This window comes from Chlorocebus sabaeus, chromosome 12 (genome assembly GCF_047675955.1).
Source record: "Chlorocebus sabaeus isolate Y175 chromosome 12, mChlSab1.0.hap1, whole genome shotgun sequence".
NCBI classification, from domain to species: Eukaryota; Metazoa; Chordata; class Mammalia; order Primates; family Cercopithecidae; genus Chlorocebus; species Chlorocebus sabaeus.
This window is the reverse complement of record NC_132915.1, coordinates 96,068,558-96,086,379: the sequence shown is the minus strand read 5'-3', so window position 1 is coordinate 96,086,379 and position 17,822 is coordinate 96,068,558. Positions and strand designations below refer to the sequence as shown.

The 17,822-nt window shown below is 48.1% G+C and overlaps 1 pseudogene; it reads left to right on the top strand.

Moving 5' to 3' along the window:
* Positions 1-599: 599 nt before the first annotated feature.
* Positions 600-17,822, top strand: part of LOC119623687 (SH3 domain and tetratricopeptide repeat-containing protein 1-like) — a 30,474-nt pseudogene continuing 13,251 nt past the window's right edge.

The following is a 17,822-nucleotide window of genomic DNA, read 5'->3' as shown; positions in this document are numbered from 1 at the left end:
CATTGCCTCTGGAAGTTGGAGCTTTGTTTGTTCGTTTGGTTTCACTTCCTACACTAAGCATGTGACTGTGCACACCTTTATGGTGACTTCTGGTACTGGGGAATCAGAGCTTCATTCGCTTCTTTGGAGGAGATGATCTTATGCTATACGAAGCACTCAGACTTTGTTAACTGTGTACCATCCAGACAAGACCAGGTGCTTCCCATGGCAGCCTGTCCTTTTCTTAGCTCTGTCATCAATCTAGCCTGTTCCTTCTATTCCTCTTTATACTAGAACTTCTCTTTGAACAAGAAATGTTGTTTTGTCACTGCTAGGTCCCCATCAATTAGTAATGCCTAGCACATACTAGGTGCCTCCTGAATGTTAATAGGTGATCATCTAGCAGAACACAAGATAAATCCGCAGGTTGAGATTTCAGCTGTGTGGTATGAACGCTGCATTGGCAAACTTATTCAATCAATTTTGTTAATACAAGTTTAACATATCTTAGTAACTGACTTAGTTCAGGAATCATTTACTGAGTGTCTTCTAGGCCAGACACTGGGGACAGAAAGGTAATAATATATGATCCCTGCCTCATGCACAGGAAGTCTAGTACGATGGACAGACACGTGCCAATGGCTGCCATGGAATATGGTGAGCATTAAGATAAAGGGGCACCCTGTGTGCCCTTGGAGCACAGAGCAGGGTTTGTGTTCTGGGAACATGGGCTCCATGTGAAAACACAATTTAAATTTTCTTTTCTTTTTTTTTTTTTTTTTTGAGACAGAGTCTTGCTCTGTGGTCCAGGCTGGAGTACAGTGGTGTGATCTCGGCTCACTGCAACGTGCTTCCCCCAGGTTCAAGCGATTCTCATGCCTCAGCCTCCCGAGTAGCTGGGATAACAGGTGTGCGCCACCACGTCTGGCTAATTTTTGCATTTATACTAGAAATGGAGTTTCACCATGCTGGCCGGGCTGGTCTTGGACTCCTGACATCAGGTGATCCTCCCACCTCGGCCTTCCAAAGTTCTGGAATTATAGGCCTGTATGTATTCATCCTTTTAAATATCTGCGGGTAGCACTTAACTTTAAATGGGTACTAATTAAACTATTGAATGACTTTAGTATGGATTGAATGACTTTGCTTGGGCCTCGTTTTTAATTTCCTTCATTAGAGGAAAAAAAAAAAATGCAGGTTGAATATCCCTCATCCAAACTGCTTGGAACCAGAAGTGTCTCAGATTTCTTTACATTTTTGGATTTTTGAGTATTTGTATTATACTTGCTGGTTCAGCCTCCTGAATTGAAAAATCCAGAGTCTGAGCTGTTCCAATGAACATTTCATTGAGCGTCACGTCGGCACTCAAAAGTTGTGGATTTTGGAGTTTCTGGTTAGGGAGACTCATCCTGTATGGGTGCTGGGTTGTCGCAGGAGTTCTGGACCAGAGGTTGGGTGACTAGGGTTTGGTTTTCACTTTGTTACTAAACAGGCTGTTTTCTTCCATAAGCTCAGCTTTAGATCCCCCGGTTGTCAAAGAAGGGAATGGGCCATCTGATGTTTAAGGCCTCTGTTAGTTCTGACTTGGAGACAGCTGGCTTCAGTTCATCTTCCTTAGGAGTGGACAAAGAATATGGGAATTTTGAAATTGTTAGTCAACATCTACAGGGTCGTTGCAGCCTGGTTTTGGGTAAAGGTCATCTTTAGTGAGCCCAGGGAGAAACAGTGGTTTAGCTGTCAGCTGAGAGGGGTAAGTGGTCCTATTCATTTTCCTCTGTGTTAGTGAAAGTATTGTTAAGGGTCACAGCGTTAGTGGAGCTGGCTGGAAAGAGGAGGGGAACTCACTGTTACAGGTTATATTGAATGTCTTTTCAGTCACTAAATGCTTTTTATGATATGTTTTTCAGGATTTCAGTGTTGTATGATTTCTCTGTGTTAAGCACAGGAAATTTAACATCAGCAAAAAAGAATGCTCTTTCTTTTATTTTTTTTCTTTGAGATGGACTTTCGCTCTTGTCACCCAGGCTGGAGTGCAGTGGCGTGATCTCAGCTCACTTCAACCTCGACCTCCTGAATTCAAGGGATTTTCCTGCCTCAGCCTCCTGTGTAGCTGGAATTACAGGTGCCCACCAGCATGCCCGGCTAATTTTTGTAGTTTTAGTACAGATGGGGCTTTGTCATATTGGCCAGGCTGTTCTTGAACTTCTGACCTCAGGTGATCTTCCTGCCTCGGCTTCCCAAATTGCTGGGATTACAGGCATGCGCCGCCATGCCTGGCCTTGAATGTTCTGTCTATGGGAATCTACGAAAGCCAGCTTTTGAGTCTAGTGGCAGAAAACCTCTTCTTCATTGTTTAGCTGTGCTATGAGCTTGGAGGGCTTCAAGCCCAGCTGAAAAAGCTGTAGTATTTTAGGTCAGTTGGCTGTCTTGGAGAACTTAATGAGCACTGGGCTGGAGTGATACTGTCAGAGTTCATGAGCTGTTTGAGACTCTCAAAGCCTAGATACTGGGGTTGCCCAAATACATTGGCTGGACTCACTATTTCTCTCGGGAGTCGGGGGATGGAAAATGCTGTGGTCTTAACACTGCTCTTAATTTTACAGTGCTGTTATTAATGCTAAGAATGATTTCATACGTTTGCATTTTGCTTTGTAATTCACAGAGAATTTTAAAATCCGTTATCTGATTTTTTTCCCTCAGCAGTTCTGTGAAAAAGGTAGAGCTCTTTCATATCTTCTGTTTTCCCATGATTCTCTTGTGGCTCACAGAAGCTAAGAGCCTTCACCAAGGTCATAGGGTGAATGAGTCGCAGAGCTGGGAGTAGAGGCTCAGGCTTCTAGGGACCCTGTTTCTTCCTTGATAGCTCGCTCTGGTGGCGCTATGTTCAGGTAACTGCGCATGCTCGGTGTGGTCTTTTGTAAATCCCTGTCCCATTTTGGGGGAGGTTCTTGGGAGGCTTCTATTCGTTTTGGAGCATTTAAGTATCTTGTCCTCTCTCCCTCTTCCCAGATGCATGGGCATTTCTGCAGGCTCCCAGGCTGGCCCTTGTGCGTGGGGGTGTCTCCTGCCTCCATGTTGCTTGCATGCCCCCTTCTGAAGGTGCTCTTCCCCACATGGAGCCCCCTCGTGCCTGCCTCCACACTGCAGGCTGTTCGGTAAATATTCCTAAGTCAGCATCGTCGTTTTCTAGAAATGGGACGGGGTATGGATGCCAAGTTCTTTTCTGTGTGAAGTCTTCGATTGTATCATCTTGCCTTCCCCGTGCGTGCTCCTTGAGGTTGTCGCTGTGCTGCGGTCATCTGTGTTCCCTAGGGTGCCTCCCTTGGAATCCTGGCCGTATTAGACATGCAGTCAGTGTTCACGGCTTAAATGAGAGAAAGGCCAACAGAGTCATTAAATCTGGAAAATGGCAAGTGAGGGAAAGGAACTTTTATTGAAGGCATGTGAAAAAGAAATCTTTTTAGAAAAGTTGACCTGTTTCTCAACTGGAGTTGAATTTCAGCTCAGAAAAGCAGCTGTGTGCCCAGAGGGTTTTGGGATTTCAGTTTGTGACAGATGAATTGAATTTGTTGTATGAATGTGTTATCCTTTTGTGGTTTTATTAGGCCTTTTTCCCAAATGGAATCGATTTTTCTATAAAACTCACACTTCCTTTTTGAGAAGTGTAACACTAATTGTATGGGATGGTCTCCCAAAAAATTACTAGCCAGGAACCAAACACACTGCCTCAGACTCACGGCCCCTGGTTTCTGCCTGTGCAGCTGCAGGGCAGAGAGGCACTCTCGAGCTGAAATCAAGACGCATGTCTGCATCTTCTCTTTCTTGACTGCTGTTTCGTCTCTGAGCTGGCCTGCCTTCAACGTGTAGGAGCTTGGTGGGTGTAGACACATTACGGTATGGAGGAGGGATATGGCGTTGCCACATCCAGGAGACTCGCTGAAGTCTCTGTTCTCTTCCTGCTCACTGCTCTGACTTTGTATAAGTCACATTTGTAGGGCTGTGCACACTGGCTTACACCTGTAATCCCAGCACTTTGGGAGGCCGACCTGGGAGAATCTCTTGAGCCCAGAGTTTGGAACAAGTCAGGGCCACATGGTGAAAGCCCATCCCTACAAAAAATAAAAATTAAAAAATTAGTCAGGTGTGGTGGCTCATGCCTGTAATCCCAGCTACTGGAGAGGCTGAGGTGCGAGAATCACTTGAGCCCGGGAAGTCGAGGCTGCAGTGAACCAACATCACGCCACTGCACTCCAGCCTGGTCAGAGCAAGACCTTGTCTCAAAAAAACAAAAGCAAACAAAAACCCATGTGTAATAGTGGCAGTAGTTAACTTTGGAAAGTTTGGAGAAGAGTTCCTAAATACCTGTGACCATGGACAACTTACTTAGCCTTTCTCTGCCTTAGTTTCCTCATCTATGAAAAATGAGAAAATATGGTACTGATCTTACAGGATTTCAACGAGAACCAAACGAGATCAAACTCAGAGCCTGGCACCTCGTGAGTGCACACTCAATGTTATTATCTCAACATTTTAGAGGAAAAAGAATGCTAATGGGTCATTATGGCTAAACATAGTCTATCACTGACGTTACTCATGGTATTGGAAGGAACTTGAATTCCATACAGATAGTGTGATGGAGAAAGTATTTTGGGCATTGGCAGTATTTATTCAAAGAACAAAGGACATGTCTGTCCTAGTCTTGATTTGCATTTTTGTGTGTCTGTGCTCTTTATAGACAATTAAGACATGGAAGCCTGTTTATGGCAAGCTGGCAAATTCAGCAAAATGTGGAAAAACCTGTTAGCACAGTTTGCACGTGTGCGGGCACAGAGCAGCCAAATAAACACACACGTTTTCCTGTATTTTAAAACTCTCTGGAACAAAGAAAAAAGACATTAAACCATTGCCCAGACGGCCTCCAGAGCTAGAACTTTTTCCTTGAAGTACATGAGTATGGCTGTCAGACATCTGAAACCCGAAGCCATCTTAAAACATCATTTTGATGCTACCCCCTGCCTGCCCTTTTTTTCCATTTGTAAGGGACAAGGATCCAGAAAGGAAAGTATCAGCTTACAAAGGCTTTCGTTACAATTAATCGTTCATGTTCTTTCTTTTGGTATCTTATTCTCTGTTTACATTTTATTTTTATTTATTTATTTTTTTTGAGACAGATCCTTCCTCTGTCACCCAGGCTGGAGTGCAGTGGCTTGATCTCGGCTCACTCCAACCTCTGCCTCCCAGGTTCAAGTGATTCTTGTGCCTTAGCTTCCTGAGTAACTGGGATTACAGGCGTGTGCCACCACGTCCAGCTAATTTTTATGTTTTTAGTAGAGACAGGGTTTCTCCGTGTTGGTCAGGCTAATCTTGAACTCCTGAACTCAGATGGTCTGCCTGTCTCAGTCTCCCAAAGAGCTGAGAATACAGGTGTGAGCCACCGCGCCTGGCCGCTGTTTCCATTTTGTAACGCTAGCATCACCCGATTGTAGGGTGGCTAGGGGTATTCTTCTTTCCTGTTTCCTGGTGTATTTTCCTCTACAGTATTGATCACTCTTTAACATACTTTTTGGTTGTCTGTCTCTACCTACAAAAATATATGTTCCCTGTTATATCACCAGTGCCTGGCACATAGATAGTCAATATTTGTTGAATGAATGAATGAATGGGCTGAAAGAACCTTATTCTTCTTTCTTCTGTCCCTTCACACCAAATGCTTTTGGAAAATGCTATGTGAACAGGGATCATAAGCAGAGGAGTTTACACACATGGCTGTGGGATAGCCCATCATCCTCAGATACTTGTCTGGAAGGAGGTGGAGTACTTGAGTAGAAATGATACAAGATAATTTCTTCAGAAAATCAGCCAAGTGTCACAGCTTTTCACAGTGATGTTTGCGTATGTGTGCATGAAGAGCTGTCGTGGCCTAGAATCATGGGCCTTTAGCTCCCTTGTACAGATAGAAAAATAAAGGCCAAGGCCCAGGATGCTGCAGGCCACCGAGATAGAGTCCCTGTCTGCCCTTCTCAGTGTCCGGTCACTTCTCACTGCACTCCCCTCTTTACTGCTAAAGCCACTTTCCCTGACTCTGAATGTGTAACTACAAGGGAGAAAATGTCCTCCAGGCTCACAGTATGTGGAGAAAAAGCCCAGCAGCTGAAAATAATGTTCACAAAGTTTGTACTTAGAAAAAGTGGCCATTTCTATCATGTCTTTAAATTTCCCTGTTTCTCATACATTTTATAAACAAGACATTAGAAGGAGATTCGGGAACAGCAACTTTAGAACAAGGGGGAAAAAATCAAACCTAGAGCATTCCAGTTTCTGTTTTCTTCTCAGTTTAGGGCTGAGGCACTTTAGCTTCCTGTCTAAGGGACTACTCAAATCTGATTAGAAGCCATTGTGGGCTGGTAATTATCCATAATTTTAGGAAGACAGATGCAGCACCAACTCTGTTCTCTAATAGCAGGCTTATTAATTTTAAATTTGCATGGCAGGAGAATCAGATGGTGAAGTGGGATAAGTGTTCAGATGCTTGGTCATGGATAGCTTTTAACTTCCACGGATCACATGGGGATTTGGGACCCGGGAAGCCCGCTGAGAACTGATGATTGTCTGTCCCCTAAGCAGCTGGGTTCTTTTTCATCCTGAGCTCAGAAAGATTGCTCCTACTGCAGCCATGGAAGACAGGTTGTTGACTGGTTAGAAATCATGGCAGGTTATTTTCTGCACCCGCAGTTCGCAGTTGTAAAGCAGAGCTATCAACAAGTTATCTTCTCTATTGTATTTCAAATCTGGGTGTTTAAAAAATTATATAAGCAAATTAAGCATTTCTTGGATGGTAGTTGTGTGTGTTCTTGATGCGAATGAGAGGTGCATTCGCTTGTAAAATCCCTGGGACTTTATAGGAGGATGTGAGCCTTAGAACAGAAGTTGGTTTTCTAGATGATCATGTAGACATGATGCTGAGCACTAGACAAAGATGTTGATTGAAGTGATTTAAAAAAATTTTGTCTGAGTTCAGATTTTACACCAATATTTAGAAAATCTGCAAAAGAACTTTTAGGAATGTTCTCAGGCATCCAGTTCAGCCCTCTGCACACATTGTCATAAAATCCGAGTGTGTGCACAGGGAGACGCATTCCTTTCTGTTCTCATCACTGGTCCTTCCCTGGCTCTGCACCTGCCTGTCATGCACGTCCGTGTGAGGAGACCACCAAACAGGCTTTGTGTGAACAATAAAGCCGAAAAAGAGAGTCAGGGAAGGGAGATAAGGGTGGGGCAGTTTTATAGGATTTGGGTAGGTAAAGGAAAATTACAGCCAAAGGGGGGTTGTTCTCTGGTGGGCAGGAGTGGGGGGGTCACAAGGTGCTCAGCGGGGGAGCTTTTTGAGCCAGGATGAGCCAGGAAAAGGAATTTCACAAGATAATATAATCGCTTAAGGCAAGAACCAGTCATTTTCACTTCTTTTGTGGTAGAATGTCATCAGTTAAGGTGGGACAGGGCATTTGCACTTCTTTTGTGATTCTTCAGTTATTTCAGGCCATCTGGGTGTATACATGCAAGTCACAGGGGATGCGATGGCTTGGCTTGGTCTCAGAAGCAAGACATTGTCCTCTTCCCGACCTTCCCTACCTTTTCCCTCCTGTGCGGTTCTCTCACAAAGTGAATGGCCTCAGCCACAGCTTCTCTGCAGCTGCATCAGACTCTGGCGACAGGTGTGGTGGCTCCTGCAGGGCCTGCTGTTCCCACGGAGCCCAGTCTTGCTTGCTGCTGCAACCTGGTCACCATTTTGCACCGAAAGTATGTAATTCTACAGAATGAGATCCCACATGCTGGGAATGGAGGCATCTTTATCACGGTGCTCTGCATATTTTAATCTTGGGTGGAAAGTACGGAAAAGTATGTGATACCTGTGGTTTGACAACAGAAGGACGTTGTGAACTTGAGGTGGACTGAGGATGTTCAGGTGCAACAGGCACCCTGGCATCATTAAATGAGACTTCCCCATCTCCCTGCCAGGCACGCACAGGTGTATGGCCACATCTTATGTGTTATCCTTATCTAGAGTGTGCCTTGGCATCATGCTTAAAGTTACATGATGATATTCTGCCTCATAGAGTAGGTCCCAAACCACATTCAACACAGAAATGTACTCTTGCTATTCTACATCGAAAGTGCTTTCATATACCAAGTGGGAGAGCAGTCCTAAAATCTGGGCTGGAATCACAGAAGGAAGGCTTTGGGAAGCAACAGATTCCCTAGTCCAAAGCTGGGTTTTGATGAACCTAGAAACAGGACCAAGAGAAGTGAATTTGCCTAAGGCCCTGACAGCGTCTCACGGTAGCATTTGAACCTAACAGTTTCTTGACCTATTTCTTTACATGATTAGTCATGCTTCCTCTGATTCCTATATAAACGTATTCCTCATTCATTCTTCTGTTTCAGTGAATTATTGCAGTGCTACCACGTAACAGTATTTGAGTCAAAATGTGGCAGTGTTTATCCTTTTCCAAGGTTTTTAGTTGCACAGTTTGTCAAAGTTGTGCTAACAGTTTCTTGTTGGTTGCAAGGTGTCCTTTCAGAAGCCAATTGTGTGGTGTATTTACGTTGATTGTTGGAGGTAGTTTGGTTAGAACCTACTTCTAGTGTCTGGTGTGGGCCTGGGGGACAGTGACAACTGCCCGCTTCATGGGCAGAGATGAAGTAATTGCTTCCTGGGAACTACCATCCTCCTGGCCACACTCTCCAGCCCATTTTATTTGTGTTGTTTTCCTTGGCATCTGGACATTTCTGGCTTCATGTGAGTCTCATTTATTTTAGCATATGACTTCAGGCTGTGGGGAAGAATGGCCATTTTAGCCCAGAGATGCACACAAAGGAACAACTGGCTAAATGTGTGTGAAGACATTCTTGGGGAGGGTTTATTTCTTTTATTCTGTAACAGGCAGTCTGGGAAGCATTCTGGACATGTGGCCTGCGCTGTCACAGTTCCTCCCTGCAGGATCGCAGATGTTTGGAGATTGTAGTGATAACCGTTATCATTGAGAATGTCCTTCTCGCAGGCTCTAATAAGTCAGGATTTATTCAGTGTTCATTTGTTAAAGACAACTGTATTTCTAGCCAAATCCATGGGAGACGTTTCTCCTGGCAGTGTTGCTGGGGGTATTCCCGGGGCTTAGTCTTAGGGAAGCACACGCCTTTAAATACGGCTGAAGCTGTGAGTACCCAAAGCGCACCGGAGTACTTTTGCCATACGGGGTGTTAGTCACTGATACACGTCTCAGTCAGACCTGATGGATTCTTGACCCCTTCCTTTTTTAATTTTTTAATTTTTATTTATTATTATTTTTAAGAGCACAACCCCTCAGGTAGCCACCATGAATCTCTGGTGTTTTCAGTTGGCTGCAGCCTATTTGTCTTCTGTGGTTCAAACATACTTGAAGCCTGATGATGTTTGCCTCTGTTGTTCTTCTGCTGTGTGACCTCCGTGCCCGCAGGGTTCAAGACTGTCAAAGCTGGGAGCCAACTTCACAACTACCAGGGTTTCCGGAACCTCCTTTATCTACTCCTGGGGATGGAAGAGATGTCATCAGAGGTGAAGGCTTATTAGGTTTTTATGCCATTGATAACGAATGAGGTTTTCTTTTATATAAGGGGAGCTTCTTATAACGTGCTTTACTAGGGGTAAAGAAGCTTTTGAGGTTTGCTTTCTCTGGAAAGATAATTTGTGATCCTGCAGTTGTTTTCAACAAAAATATAATTTGCAAACCAGTGCATGTTGTATGACTGAGCACAGGCTGACAAATGGTCTTAACCCGTCCTTCACTCCGCCGCTGTTTCTTGAATGGCATATGTGCGCCAGCTGCAGTAGGAACTTGCTAGGCTCTAGGACTAACCCTTATGAAATAGGGGTCCTGGAGGAAGCAAATGCATATAACAATAAACGTTTGAGGGGATATCAGAGGGGGTGTCTATAGGTGCAAAACTTGATTCATTCATTGCCCCATCTAGGAGGTTTTGTGTCTTAGCAGCGTGTTCCATAGCAACACATCCCTCTATCAAAATATTCATCATATTATTTTGAAATTCTCTGCTTAGGTGTGTGTTTTTCCGACTAAGTTTAGAACTGATTAAGGACAGGCTATGGGGTATGTATTATATATATATCTACACACACACATATATTTATATATATACACATTACCATTGTAAATATACAATATATATTTATATATACACACATTACCATTGTAAATATATAATTATATATATATACACACAAATATATATTTCTCCCTCTCTATATGTACAACCCACACATATATATACACATACACATATATATATGAAATACACACACACACACACTTTTACTGCCAAGCACAGAAAGTCAAAACTCGGCAAGGGTTCTTTTAGTGTTCATGAAAAAATAGATGTGTTAGTTGAGAGCATCCTTAAGTTGCCAGGGGAAAGACAGGAAGGATTCACAAAGGGAGATAGTGTTTTTTTTTCTTTGTTTAACTCTTGAATTCGAAATAATCCAGACTTACGGAAAAGTTGCAAAAATAGTACAGAGAATTCCCATATACTCTTCCCTCAGATTCCCCAAACATTTCACCCCATTTGTACTTTCTCTCTCTGTGGATATAATTTTTTCCTTTCTGAAATGTTTGAGAGAGGAAGGTAGAATGCAGGGCAGGGTGAAAGGCGGAAGGAGAGAGGTGGGTTGGGAGGCTTTTTTTTTTTTCACCTCCTGAGATGGAGTTTTGCTCTTGTCACCCAAGCTGGAGTGCAATGGCACGATCTCGGCTCACTGTAACCTCTATCTTCTGAGTTCAAATGATTCTCCTGCTTCAGTCTCCTGGATAGCTGGGATTACAGGCGTCCACCACCATGCTTGGCTAATTTTTTTGTATTTTTAGTAGAGGGGTTTCACCATGTTGGTCAGGCTGGTCTTGAGCTTCTGACCTCTGATGATCCACCTGCCTTGGCCTACCAAAGTGCTGGGATTACAGGCGTGAGCCACTGTGCCTGGCGATTGGAGGCTTTTGCAGTAACCCAGAGCGCTATGATGAGGGCTGGACCTGGTTGGAAATGATGAGGAAGGTGGGAAGTGTTAAGGTCTGGCATATATTTTGAAAGGAGAGTTTAAATGGGTTGGATGACAAGAGAGAGAAAAAGAAGTTTTAAGGATGATGTCAAGGATTTTGGCCTGAGTAACCGGAAGACTAGAGATGCTGTTATTGGAATCGGGAAGACTATGGGAGGAGTGGGTTATAGCAGGGGGAATCAAAAGTGTGTTTTTGGCATGCTAAATTTGAGGTCCAAAAAGGGATGTCGAGAAGTGTTGGCTGGGCACGGTGCCTCACGCCTGTAATTCCAGCACTTTGGGAAGCTGAGGTGGGCAGATCACCTGAGATCAAGAGTTCTAGACCAGCCTGATAATTATTAAAATCGATCATTGATGTTTAGTAATGAATCATATTATTGCTCCTAATACGGTAGAGGGTGTACACCTACCTGTGATGTTGTTCCTAATATCCAGGGACAGAGAGCATGACTTTAGTTTTAATATCGCAGTAGATGTACACTCACCCTGTGACACTGATCCTAATATCCAGAGTGATAGAGTATGACATGACTCCCAACATAGCAATGAATGGACAGCCACCCGGTGATATTGCTCCTAATATTCACAGAAGAAGCATATGATATTACTCCCAATATCCCAGGGAAGGTACAGCTCTTCTGTGATATGGTTCCTAGTATCTGGAGGGGGAGAGGATGATAATAATTCCAGTATCGCAGGCTGTGTTCACCCGCCCTGTGATATTGTTATTAATATCCTGGAAGGGAGAGGATGATATGACTCCCCATAGAGCAGGAAGCGCACACCCAGCCTGGGATATTGTTCCTAATATCCATGGAGAGGAGAGGCTGATATTACTCCCAATATGGCAGGGAGTGTACATCCACCCTGTGATATTCTTCTTAATATTCCAAGGCTGAGAGGTTGATATTACTCCCAGTATCGCAGACACTGTACACCCCCGTGTGATACTCTTCCTGATATCCGGAAGGGGAGAAGATGGTTTTAATCCCCATATCGCAGGAGATGAACACCCACTCTGTGATATCTTTCCTAGTATGCAGGGGGAGAGGGGATAATATTATTCCAATATTGCAGAAGATGTACATGCCCCCTCCCATTATATTGTCCTTAATATTCCAAGGCACAGAAGACGATGTTACTCCCAATATCGCAGAAAGTGTACAACCCCCACTGATGTTGTTCCCATGATCCAGGAGGGAAGAGGATGATATGACTTTCAATCCTTGTACCCTGCAGTGCGGTCACCCTGCAACACCGACACCAGCTCAACCTGACATGGCACCAGAGGTGCTGGCTGGGGGTGTTCATTGCTTCTCTTTTCTCCCTTTCCAGACTCAATAGAGGAAGCTGAGACTGAGCAGCCGCAGGAACAAGGTGGGTTTTGCCCGTGGCTCAGGCTTCCTCTGGTTATGAGCTGGGCCTTGGAGTAACACCGGGGGAGGGGACAGAGCTGAGTCCGGTGGGCATTGGATGCGGCTGTCACTCCTCTGTGGTGTGGGCTGGGGGCTTGGGGGACGTCGCCTGAGGTGGGCCTGAACCTCCCGTCTACTCTGACACTGGAGGCCGTGGGGTCCCACACTTCTTCCAATGAACATGTTGACCCCCGCCTGGTCCCTGACCGAGGCGGGGCATCCTTTCCATTGCTGGGGCCCACATGTAGCTGTGGGTTCCTTTTTCATGACCTGGAGAAGCTGCAGTTCACCCTGTGCTCTGCCTCAGAGATGGGAGGCCACACTGCCCTCAGTGGGTAGCAGAATTCAGAGCCTTAGGTGGCAGGGGCCTCAACTGAGGTCCCTGAAGGGTCTGCTCCTTCCTGAGGGGAGCCAGTGGGGAAGGGAAGGCTGTTGTAGGTTTGCCTCGAGGAGGCGGTGGTTGCACCCTCTGCCAAAGTCCCTGGAGCAAAGGCACGTGGCTCTCCAGCTGCCCCGGAGGTCAGAGTAGTGGCTGGGAGGGGCTGTGTGCCTCTGCCGGTTGGGGGAGAATTCTTAGCTAATCTAGTGTAGTCAAGTGAGACATTTGCCTCTAAATCATATTTATTTTTTTTTAATTCCAAGATTTTACAGATGAATAAGGAGACAGTTTGTATTGAAAATATTTTTTGCATGTGAGCTTGAAACAGAGAGTCTGTTTAAATCTAGGTTTTTTCCTTCCCAGTAATGCCTCCTTTCATCCCAGATTTTCCAACAGGAAATGCGCTTGTTTGCTCACCTCTGGGAGGGGGCTTTGGCTAGGAACCCACCAAAGCCAGCAGGCATCAGTGGGCTGCTGGAGCAGGCTGGCCTTTGTTAACCCTTTAGGAACTGTGGGCTTCAGGTTTTCAGACCATCCAAGGTGAAGGTGGCCACAGGGACCTGGAAGATTTCCCGTCCTTCCTGCAGGGATGATCCGTTTCCCTGCACGGAGCTGGGTACATGGGTACAACACCCCTGTCCTGTGCCGTCGGTGGCTTTATGAATTTTGCATAGCAGCTTTTGAGCTGATCAATAGCTCTGATTGGCTGTTGAGGATTTCATGGATTCCTGTACCTCACCGGGGGGCCCAATACACTGACAAAAGTTACATTTTTGTGTGTGTGTGTGTGACTTGCAGGAATACCTCCACCTTGCCTGGGCCTGGAGCCACAGGAGACCCTGCCAAAGGTGAAGAATGTTCTGGAACAATGCAAGACCTGTCCAGGCTGCCCCCAGGAGGCAGCGTCCTGGGGTCTCTGTGCAGCATCCAGCAACGTGAGCTTGCAGGAGCCTGAGGAGCCCTCCTTCTTCTTGGAAGCTGAGGACCACTGGGAGGACCCAGAGGCCCTGAGCTCACTGCTGCTGTTCCTGAACGCCCCCGGGTACAAGGCCAGCTTCTGTGGCCTGTACGATGTGGCACTGCCATGGCTGAGCGGCATGTTCTGCAGCTTTAGCGACGAGGAGGAGCTGACTGGGTGCCTGGCATAGGCCTGAGGCGTGGCCAAGAAAGCTGGCCTCCTCATGGCCCTGGCCAGGCTCTGCTTCCTTCTGGGGCGGCTGTGCAGAAGGAGGCTCAAGCTGTCCCAGGCCCGGGTGTACTTTGAGGAAGCACTTGGGGCCCTGGAGGGCAGCTTTGGGGACCTATTCCTGGTGGTGGCTGTGTACACCAACCTGGCCAGCATTTACCGGAAGCAGAACGAGAGAAGTTTACACAGGTGGTTCCCAAAGCCATGGCCCTGCTCCTGGGGACGCCTGGCCACATCTGCAGCACGGAGGTGGAGGGAGAGCTCCTGTAGCTGGTGCTGCAGCAGGCGGTGGGTGGCCAGAGCCTGCAGGCTGAGGCCCGGGCCTGCTTCCTGCTGGCCAGGCACCATGTGCACCTCAAGCAGCCCGAGGTGGTCCTGCCCTTCCTGGAGCGGCTGCTGCTTTTGCACAGGAACTCGGGAGCCCCAGAGGCTGCGTGGCTCTCAGACTGCTCCCTACTCCTGGATGACATCTACTCCTGGCTCCTACTCCTGGCCGCAAGTGTCTGCCCCACCTGGTGTTGAGCTGTGTCAAGGTGGCCTCATTGAGGACACAGGACTCGCTGGCCGGCTTGCTGAGAAGCGTGAACCTGGTGCTCCAGAACGCCCTCCAGCCCCACAGCCTCCACAACCAGACTTCCCACTACCACAGGCGAGCACTGGCCTCCCTAACCCCGGGCACAGGCCAGGCGCTGCGCGGCCTTCTCCAAGCCAGCCTGGCCCAACTGTACAGCCACCGTGGCTACCACGGCCCAGCCATCACCTTCATGACACAGGCGGTGGAAGCCAGTGCTGTTGCCAGAGTTCGTGCCATCCTGGACTGCCTGGTGGCCCTGGCCTGGCTGCACGTGCTTCATGGACAGAGCCCGGTGGCCATGAACATCCTGCAGTCTGTCCAGGATGCAGTGGTGGCCAGCGAGGACCAGGAGGGTGTGATTGCCAACATGGTGGCCGTGGCTCTGAAGAGGACAGGCCGGACGAGGCAGGCAGCTGAGGGCTACTACTGCGCCCTACGGGCGGCGTGGGACCTGGGCCAGCGGAGGAACCAAGCAGTGGTGCTGGCCAACTTCGGAACCCTGTGCCTGCACGCGAGTGCCAGCAGTCTGGCCCAGCACTACCTCCTGGGGGCCGTGCGGCTGTTCTCGAGGCTGCCCTGCAGGGAGTGTGGCCGGGACTTCGCCCACGTGCTCCTGTAGCTGGGCCTCCTCTGCACCCGTCAGGGCCCGGCCCAGCAGGGCAAGGGCTACTATGAGTGGGCCCTTCTGATCGCCGTGGAGATGGACCATGTGGAGAGTGAGTGCCCCAGTTCCTCCTGTGCGCCTTCTGGGGCCACTCGGGTCAGGGCACACCTGGGGTTTGTGATTCAGAAACAAGTGTTGGATTTTCCACCATCGAAAGTGCTGAGTCATGGGCAGCAGCAGATGTTGGCAAGTGCCCTGGAGACAGGCGGTTCCCATGCAGGGCCAGGCCCTCTGTGCCCTACTGAGGCAGCCAGTTCTTCCTGGTTTGCCCAGGGACCATCCTGCCTTGAGCACTCAAATTCCTACATGCTGGGAATTCCTAGACATAACCCTGGGATCAAGGCAGGCTCTGCTGTGATGGGACTTGGGGCCCCTCCATGAGCCAGGCCCTGAACACCAGTTCTTTTGCCTGTGTTATCTGCTTGGTGTGTTGGCAGCCTGCGCACCTGTCATCCTACTTGACAGAGGACACAGGGGCGGGTGATTGCCCAAAGCTGCAGAGCAGTTCATGCAAAAGCAGCTGGTTGTGCAGAGTGTGCCAGGCCCCACCCACAAATGGGGCTTGTGGGGTCCTCGGGTGGCAGAGACTGAGCCTAGGAATGTGAGCTTCAGGCCACAGAAGCTACAAAAGGGTGAGTGGCGTGATGGCGGGGCAGCACTTGGCCCTGGGTTAGGGAAGCCTCTTTAGTCAAGGACCAGAGAGTTGAGAGGATTTAGTCAAGTAATAGGTGGTGGATGAGGGACTGGTGGTGGGGGAGGGGCTGGTGGTGTAGCCTGTGTGAAGGCCCAGGGGTGAGCGAGTGGGGGTGAGTGAGCGGGGATGAGTGGGGTGTGAGTGGGGGTGAGTGAGCGGAGGTGTGATGGGAATGAGTGAGCATGAGTGTGAGCAGGGATGAGTGGGGTGTCAGCGGGGGTGAGTGAGTGGGGGTAAGTGAGCGGGAGTGTGAGCGGGGATGAGTGCGGTGTGAGCAGCGGTGAGTGAGTGGGGGTGAGCGGGAGTGTGAGCGGGGATGAGTGGGGTGTGAGCGGGGGTGAGTGAGTGGGGGTGAGTGAGCGGGAGTGTGAGCAGGGATGAATGGGGTGTGAGTGGGGGTGAGTGAGTGGGTGTGAGTGAGTGGGAGCGGGGATGAGTGGGGTGTGAGTGGGGATGAGTGAGTGGGGGTGAGTGAGCGGGAGTGGGAGCGGGGATGAGTGGGGTGTGAGCAGGGGTGAGTGAGCAGGGCTTCTGCAGGGAGGTGCAGAGTTGGGAGTGGGTGGGTTGGGTGCTGGATGGTGAGAAGCTCTTCTGGAGAGCTAAGCAGGGCCTGGGGCCTCAGGCTGTGGCTTGGCCTTTTCCCCAAGAGCACTGGGGAGCCATGGAGTGCTATCGAACAGTCACTGCAGACTGAGCAGTGAACAGACAGTAGGTGGGCAGGGTGTCCGAAATCTAGGCCGCAGAGGATAGATGAGGAAGTTGAGTCCAGGGAAATGGCTGAGACAAGGGATACTGTTGTGGATCCCCTCTGTCTTGCAGCGCTTTGTCATGGCATAGTGAGACCACTCAGAGGTGCCTCCTATGACCTGGACCAGAGCCCCAGGGGCTGTGACCAAACCTGCCCATTTCCCAGCACAGGCCTGGCACCCACTCCTGGCCCTAGGAGGGATGAGATTTTGGAAAGGACCGTGTGAAGGGGCCCCGGTCCCACACATCTGCCCAAGGAGGGTTAGGGGGTTCAGACCCAGGCTTCTTCCCCAGGGGCATTCTCTGACTGGAAGGAGACCCTCCAGGAACCCAGCGCCCCAGCCCCCACTGCAGCCTCCGGTGGCTCCTGGCACAATAGCCTGTGGTACCTCCTCCTACGAGGCCCTCCCCGGGGTGCTGGGGGATTCAGACTTGGAAATGCAGGCCAGGGAACGGGGATCATGCTTCCCTGTCTCCCCACCCTGCGCTGAACGGTCGAGGAGACCGAGGGCGGGGCTGGTACCCCACATGCTTCCTTGGGGTCATTTTTGAGTCACTTTCGGTAGTTTGTGTCCTTCTAGGAGTTTGGTTGTTGTGTCTAGATGGTCTGGTTTCTTGGTGTAAAATTGTTCGTAGTGTTTTCATGGATTCTTTTTATTTCTGTCAGATTGGCAATAATGTTTCCTCTTTCATTCTGATTTTAGAAACTTGGGTTTGTAATTGTTTATTTATTTATTTTTATTAGAGATGAGGTCTCATCATGTTTCCCCAGGCTGGTCTTGAATGCTGGCCTCAGCGATCCTTACCCCTCGGCCTCACAAAGTGCTGGGATGACAGGCATGAGCCATGGTGCTCAGTCTCTGATTTTAGTCATTTGTGCCCCATCTTTGTTTTCTTGGTCAGTCTGGTGAAAGATTTGTCAATTTTGTTATTATTTTCAAAAAATCCACTTTTGGTTCTGTTGATTATCTCTTTTGTTATTCCATTCTCTGTATTTTTACTTCCCATTTCCACTCTCACGTTTATTATTTTCTTCCTTTTATTTACTTTGGGTTTAGTTCTTTTTCTCACGGTGGA